This window comes from Protomyctophum parallelum (genome assembly GCF_964188405.1).
Source record: "Protomyctophum parallelum genome assembly, chromosome: 18".
NCBI lineage: Eukaryota > Metazoa > Chordata > Actinopteri > Myctophiformes > Myctophidae > Protomyctophum > Protomyctophum parallelum.
The window spans coordinates 37,483,350-37,492,118 of record NC_139716.1 but is presented as its reverse complement, the minus strand read 5'-3'; positions in this window follow the sequence as shown (position 1 = coordinate 37,492,118).

The following is an 8,769-nucleotide window of genomic DNA, read 5'->3' as shown; positions in this document are numbered from 1 at the left end:
TAAGTCGCTCTGGATTAAGAGCGTCTGCTAAATGCCTAAATTGTAAATTGTAAATTGTATCTCATCCATCCATTCATCTACCTATCTCATCCATCCATCCATTCATCTACCTATCTCATCCATCCATCCATCTACCTATCTCATCCATCCATTCATCTACCTATCTCATCCATCCATCCATCTACCTATCTCATCCATCCATTCATCTACCTATCTCATCCATCCATCCATCTACCTATCTCATCCATCCATCCATCCATTCATCTACCTATCTCATCCATCCATCCATCCACCTATCTCATCCATCCATCCATCCATTCATCTACCTATCTCATCCATCCATCCATCCATTCATCTACCTATCCATCCATCCATCCACCTATATCATCCATCCATCCATCCATCTACCTATCTCATCCATCCATCCATCCATCCATCCATCTACCTATCTCATCCATCCATCCATCCATTCATCTACCTATCTCATCCATCCATCCACCTATCTCATCCATCCATCCATTCATCTACCTATCTCATCCATCCATCCATCCATCCATCTACCTATCTCATCCATCCATCCATCCACCTATCTCATCCATCCATCCATCCATTCATCTACCTATCTCATCCATCCATCCATCCATTCATCTACCTATCTCATCCATCCATCCATCCACCTATCTCATCCATCCATCCATCCATCTACCTATCTCATCCATCCATCCATTCATCTACCTATCTCATCCATCCATCCATCCATCTACCTATCTCATCCATCCATCCATCCACCTATCTCATCCATCCATCCATCCATCCATCTACCTATCTCATCCATCCATCCATCCACCTATCTCATCCATCCATCCATCCATTCATCTACCTATCTCATCCATCCATCCATCCATCCATTCATCTACCTATCTCATCCATCCATCCATCCATTCATCTACCTATCTCATCCATCCATCCATCCACCTATCTCATCCATCCATCCATCCATCTACCTATCTCATCCATCCATCCATTCATCTACCTATCTCATCCATCCATCCATCCATTCATCTACCTATCTCATCCATCCATCCATCCATTCATCTACCTATCTCATCCATCCATCCATCCACCTATCTCATCCATCCATCCATTCATCTACCTATCTCATCCATCCATCCATCCACCTATCTCATCCATCCATCCATCCATCTACCTATCTCATCCATCCATCCATTCATCTACCTATCTCATCCATCCATCCATCCATTCATCTACCTATCTCATCCATCCATCCATCCATTCATCTACCTATCTCATCCATCCATCCATCCACCTATCTCATCCATCCATCCATCCATCCATCCATCCACCTATCTCATCCATCCATCCATCCATTCATCTACCTATCTCATCCATCCATCCATCCACCTATCTCATCCATCCATCTATCCATCCATTCATATACCTATCTCATCCATCCATCCATCCACGCAAAGAATCCACAATAGGCAATTAATTAATTCACCATCTCCAACATGAGATAGATAGATAGATAGATAGATAGATAGATAGATAGATAGATACCTATCTCATCCATCCATCCATCCATTCATCTACCTATCTCATCCATCCATCCATCCACCTATCTCATCCATCCATCCATTCATCTACCTATCTCATCCATCCATCCATCCACCTATCTCATCCATCCATCCATCCATCTACCTATCTCATCCATCCATCCATTCATCTACCTATCTCATCCATCCATCCATCCATTCATCTACCTATCTCATCCATCCATCCATCCATCCATCTACCTATCTCATCCATCCATCCATCCACCTATCTCATCCATCCATCCATCCATTCATCTACCTATCTCATCCATCCATCCATCCATTCATCTACCTATCTCATCCATCCATCCATCCACCTATCTCATCCATCCATCCATCCATCTACCTATCTCATCCATCCATCCATTCATCTACCTATCTCATCCATCCATCCATCCATCTACCTATCTCATCCATCCATCCATCCACCTATCTCATCCATCCATCCATCCATCCATCTACCTATCTCATCCATCCATCCATCCACCTATCTCATCCATCCATCCATCCATTCATCTACCTATCTCATCCATCCATCCATCCATCCATTCATCTACCTATCTCATCCATCCATCCATCCATTCATCTACCTATCTCATCCATCCATCCATCCACCTATCTCATCCATCCATCCATCCATCTACCTATCTCATCCATCCATCCATTCATCTACCTATCTCATCCATCCATCCATCCATTCATCTACCTATCTCATCCATCCATCCATCCATTCATCTACCTATCTCATCCATCCATCCATCCACCTATCTCATCCATCCATCCATTCATCTACCTATCTCATCCATCCATCCATCCACCTATCTCATCCATCCATCCATCCATCTACCTATCTCATCCATCCATCCATTCATCTACCTATCTCATCCATCCATCCATCCATTCATCTACCTATCTCATCCATCCATCCATCCATTCATCTACCTATCTCATCCATCCATCCATCCACCTATCTCATCCATCCATCCATCCATCCATCCATCCACCTATCTCATCCATCCATCCATCCATTCATCTACCTATCTCATCCATCCATCCATCCACCTATCTCATCCATCCATCTATCCATCCATTCATATACCTATCTCATCCATCCATCCATCCACGCAAAGAATCCACAATAGGCAATTAATTAATTCACCATCTCCAACATGAGATAGATAGATAGATAGATAGATAGATAGATAGATAGATAGATAGATAGACAGACAGACAGACAGACAGACAGACAGACAGACAGACAGACAGAGAACTGAAGACCGAAATGAAAAATGAAGACCTCTCAGAATAAGCAGTGCACCTTGCATCCTTCCTCAGGGGAAGACAGAAGAGGAGGAGGAATATATTCCTTATAGAATGTGAATCCACCGGCCACAAAATGGCCGATTAGACAGAAAAGGATGCTGATCGACACACGCACGCACACACACACGCACGCACACACACACACACACACACACACACACACACACACACACACACACACATATAATGTACATGATCACCAGATCGCGTGCGTGATCCATTCCGCGGGCTATACTGTACAACAGAATCTTTGGGCTACAGTGGAGGAATCGTGACGGGATCGCTTCATACAAACACACGTATAAAAGAAGAGCCGTTTTCTACAGCATAAACCAGCCGTATATAGTTCCTGTCTATCATTCATCATATGTTAGCCTATTAGACATATCAATTATTGATGATATATATAGCTATTCATTTATTCACCCAGACATTCAATCTGAAATAAATGGTATAACTTCATTTGAATATGCTGCATGCAGGAACATATCACGCTCATTTTTCTTCATTTGTAGGCTATGATAATAAAATATAGGCTAATAAAGCGTTTATCGAACAATAATGCAATTGTGTGTTTCGTAATTTAATTATTATTATTATTAAAACATTTTACCGTTTATTGTAGCCCGGTTGAGTTGCTCTGGTGTTGTGGGTTCGTTGCGTTGCTGGTTGGTCGAATGGATCCGTGAGTCGGTGGTCTCTCTCTCTCTCTCTCTCTCTCTCTCTCTCTCTCTCTCTCTCTCTCTCTCTCTCTCTCTCTCTCTCTCTCTCTCTCTCTCTCTCTCTCTCTCTCTCTTATCTCTCTCTCTCTCTCTGTCTCTCTCTCTGTCTCTCTCTCTCTCTCTCTCTCTCTCTCTCTCTCTCTCTCTCTCTCTCTCTCTCTCTCTCTCTCTCTCTCTCTTCTCTCTCTCCTCTCTCTCTCTGTCTCTCTCTCTCTGTCTCTCTCTCTCTCTCTGTCTCTCTCTCTCTCGGTTCTGAGGCGGTGGGTTTTGTGGAGGCAGAGAGACAGACAGGCCGAGCGGAGAGAAACAGACAGGAGATGGGGGGGGGGCGGGTCTTCCTTCCTTTGAATGTGACACATCGAGGATGGGAATAAGCCCCTCCCTCTTATTACCCCCCCCCCCCCCCTTATATCTCTCTCGCATACCGCATGTATGGATCGACTGGATGCCGCACAGTGCATGCGTGCGGGTGCGTGCGTGTGTGTGTGTGTGTGTGTGTGTGTGTGTGTGTGTGTGTGTGTGTGTGTGTGTGTGTGTGTGTGTGTGTGTGTGTGTGTGCGTGTGTGTGTGTGTGTGTGTGTGTGTGTGTGTGTGTGTGTGTGTGTGTGTGTGTGTGTGTGTGTGTGTGTGTGTGTTTGTTTGTTATTATAGCTGACATCTATAAATGACAGCTATTATGTCAGTTATTACACTAAATAACCAATACACAACATGTAGTCGAACAGGGGTTTTCCCTATATGACTCTAGGGACCATGCAGCAGCCTGACTAATCATTCTCCTGTATGGGAGAACCACTGTGTCTGCTGGGGATATGGGTGAAATTAAATAATGACAGCTATAGTGCATATGTTGGAAAAAATATTCAAGTGTTAACTTGACAAGTTTGGTTTCTTTTCATTTGCTGCTGTGGTGTACTTTGAATCATATAGCATATTCATAACTACTTGGTTAGTCATATTGCAAGCCATTTCTCACTTCATCACCCACCACAATGTCTTAACTATTTGCATATCAATTGTTCCACAGGCAGGAATCCTTTGACTTCTCAAGATAATTCTTGGGAGTGATCTTTTGATCTGATATTATCTTTAGGGTCTCCAAACTAGACCACCTGGAGCTTTAGCTTTAGGCCTTCCTGTTTGACTGATAAGTGACAGAGGAGCCATTCTTTAGGGTAGGAGGCTACAGTTTGTCTCCATGCATTTTATGAGTAGGCAGGGATTGTCACAGTTGGGGGTCTTTGTGCTGTTTCCCCTGACACACACACACACACACACACACACACACACACACACACACACACACACACACACACACACACACACACACACACACACACACACACACACACACACACACACACACACACACACACACACACACACACACACACACACACACACACACAGGGACAAAAGGTGACAACCCACTGCATGAGAGAGATGTACTGTATATGCGTTGGAAATGACTTGAGGAGAGTTGGAAAACGGAGGAGGCCATGCAGGACAGGCTTGACCTGGCCTGAATGTGCGATACCATGATAAGATGACTTTGCTATGCTTGTAACCTAATGTATTGGGAGATGCCTCATTGTAACCTAATGTAACATGGGAGATGCCTCATTGTAACCTAATTAGTGATGCACCGAATATTCGTCCGCAGAAAATATTCGGCAGAAAATGGCTAAAAATGCATTTTCGGCCTATTCGGTTTCGGCCCAAATAGGCAGAAAATATATCACCGAATAGTGTATGCAATTAATGCATTCAAAGAGCTGAATAAATGTTTATGGATCCATAACAATTTAAGTTAACATAACATTTGTAGAATCAAACTCAGGTTAATGGGTTAAGTGAGGATACTAAAACAGCGATATTCAGTTACACTTCATACCAATGATACTGTGCGGGTGTAGGTATGTTAAGTGATAACCACTTTCAACATGGCATTATAGGCAAAAGCTTTCTAAATCTTTCACATTTTCCAAACATCTACAAGCTTGTAGGTCAACATTTTTTTCTATTTGTTGTACAACAAAGTATATAGTGCTTAAGTGGCATTCTGGACTAGACCTGTATGGCTGGAAACATTGTGGTTGCAAGGACTGCATTTCTGACCTTTCAGATACAGGACTGTGTCACAGTATACCAAGTGATTGAGAGATTATTTATTCTGTAATTACTCTGTATAAAAATACTATTTTAACTAGTGATGCACCGAATATTCGGCCGCAGAAAATATATAAATATATAAAAATATATCACCGAATAGTGTATGCATGCAATTAATGCATTCAAAAGGGCTGAATAAATGTTTTATGGACCCATAATAGTGATTATTATTTAAGTTAAGTTTGGCCATAACCATTTATTTTGCCATAAATCAGGTAGCTTTAAGGTACGGCCATGACAGCAATGGTATAGGAAAAAAGATGTATAATATTAATCATATTCGGATATTTGGTATTCGGTTTTCGGCCAACTGTTTCCTATATTCGGTATTCGGTTTCGACCAAGAATTTCCCTTTCGGTGCATCCCTAAACCTAATGTAACATGGGAGATGCCTCATTGTAACCTAATGTAACATGGGAGATGCCTCATTGTAACCTAATGTAACATGGGAGATGCCTCATTGTAACCTAATGTAACATGGGAGATGCCTCATTGTAACCTAATGTAACATGGGAGATGCCTCATTGTAACCTAATGTAACATGGGAGATGCCTCATTGTAACCTAATGTAACATGGGAGATGCCTCATTGTAACCTAATGTAACATGGGAGATGCCTCATTGTAACCTAATGTAACATGGGAGATGCCTCATTGTAACCTAATGTAACATGGGAGATGCCTCATTGTAACCTGATGTAACATGGGAGATGCCTCATTGTAACCTGATGTAACATGGGAGATGCCTCATTGTAACCTAATGTAACATGGGAGATGCCTCATTGTAACCTGATGTAACATGGGAGATGCCTCATTGTAACCTAATGTAACATGGGAGATGCCTCATTGTAACCTAATGAAACATGGGAGATGCCTCATTGTAACCTAATGTAACATGGGAGATGCCTCATTGTAACCTGATGAAACATGGGAGATGCCTCATTGTAACCTAATGTAACATGGGAGATGCCTCATTGTAACCTGATGTAACATGGGAGATGCCTCATTGTAACCTGATGTAACATGGGAGATGCCTCATTGTAACCTAATGTAACATGGGAGATGCCTCATTGTAACCTGATGTAACATGGGAGATGCCTCATTGTAACCTGATGTAACATGGGAGATGCCTCATTGTAACCTAATGTAACATGGGAGATGCCTCATTGTAACCTAATGTAACATGGGAGATGCCTCATTGTAACCTGATGTAACATGGGAGATGCCTCATTGTAACCTAATGTAACATGGGATATGCCTCATTGTAACCTGATGTAACATGGGAGATGCCTCATTGTAACCTAATGTAACATGGGAGATGCCTCATTGTAACCTGATGTAACATGGGAGATGCCTCATTGTAACCTGATGTAACATGGGAGATGCCTCATTGTAACCTAATGTAACATGGGAGATGCCTCATTGTAACCTGATGTAACATGGGAGATGCCTCATTGTAACCTGATGTAACATGGGAGATGCCTCATTGTAACCTAATGTAACATGGGAGATGCCTCATTGTAACCTGATGTAACATGGGAGATGCCTCATTGTAACCTGATGTAACATGGGAGATGCCTCATTGTAACCTAATGTAACATGGGAGATGCCTCATTGTAACCTGATGTAACATGGAGATGCCTCATTGTAACCTGATGTAACATGGGAGATGCCTCATTGAGTGAATAAAAAGAAGGACTTTGCCTGGGAAATCGGAGCTCATTTCTTGTTCATTCTACATTAGGAAAATAAGGTGACAATCTACAGACCCCTGGAAGAAATTATACGAGTCTGCTTTCTTTCGTTTGAACAGTTTTAGCTATATGGGAACGGGGCCGCATTCGAACAGTGGCTATTCTACAAGCTCACTGATCTTGTAGATCTGCTATTTTCGAGTGGTGCAACATATCACTCCTGGCTGTGTCCCTGCTGTGTCCGAGCAGAACATATAACTTTTGGTTGGTTTTCATAAAGTGTCTCTGTCATGCAGCCCAACACACACACACACACACACACACACACACACACACACACACACACACACACACACACACACACACACTAAGGCTGTCCCCGAACATTCGGGGTTCGGACATTCGCTCGTTAGGGTTGGCACTCGAATCTTATAATTAATGGGCTGCATGAGTTCAAGTCTGTTGCTCTGCCCAGGTTGGCGGAGGGTGCAGAGCCCAGGATCACATTAGATAATTGACACAGGGCTGAAAATGGGTCACAAAATCGTGGGATATTCTTTTTATAAAAAAAGGTCAATAACAGGTCTATAGACATTAGTTAGTAGCAGTAGGCTACTTGCACGCTCTGCTTGCACACAAGTAGGCCATGTATGGCTGATGGATATTTTATATTTGTTAACAAACAAATGCCATGTTTCTCCATGTCTTCAAATTTGTCTGGTTACATCCCTACATTTTGTTTTTCGGAATTTCTTGTTTGTGACTATACAGTATGTTGTTTTCCATTAGAATTTAATATGTCATGTCACACTGATTTCATGTTCCTGAAGGCCATGCTACAAATCTGCATTTTGTTTTCCAGTGTGTCTCCACTTGCTAACCTCAAGGTCGGCGGGCCTCTCCAAGTTGCATCAAGGTTCGAGAAGCTCATTCCATCCACGTGTGGGACCAACAAGGACGCATCTAATCACGACAGTCCGAGCTGACGTCATCTCCCTCATAAAGCCATGGACAATGCTTCAGAACTTCATTCAGACTCTATTCGGATGTAATTTCTGAATCTCACAATACTTTCTTATTTCTTATTATTCTCTAATTGAATTATTCTTCACTAACTTATCCAACCTATAGGATTTGTTGTGGTCTCAATTCTTGCATCTTCTCTAAATTAATATTTTTAGGGTTCTTTCTATAAGTATTCTCTGCCTTGGTAATTTGAGGTCTTTAAAGGGACAATGTACTAATT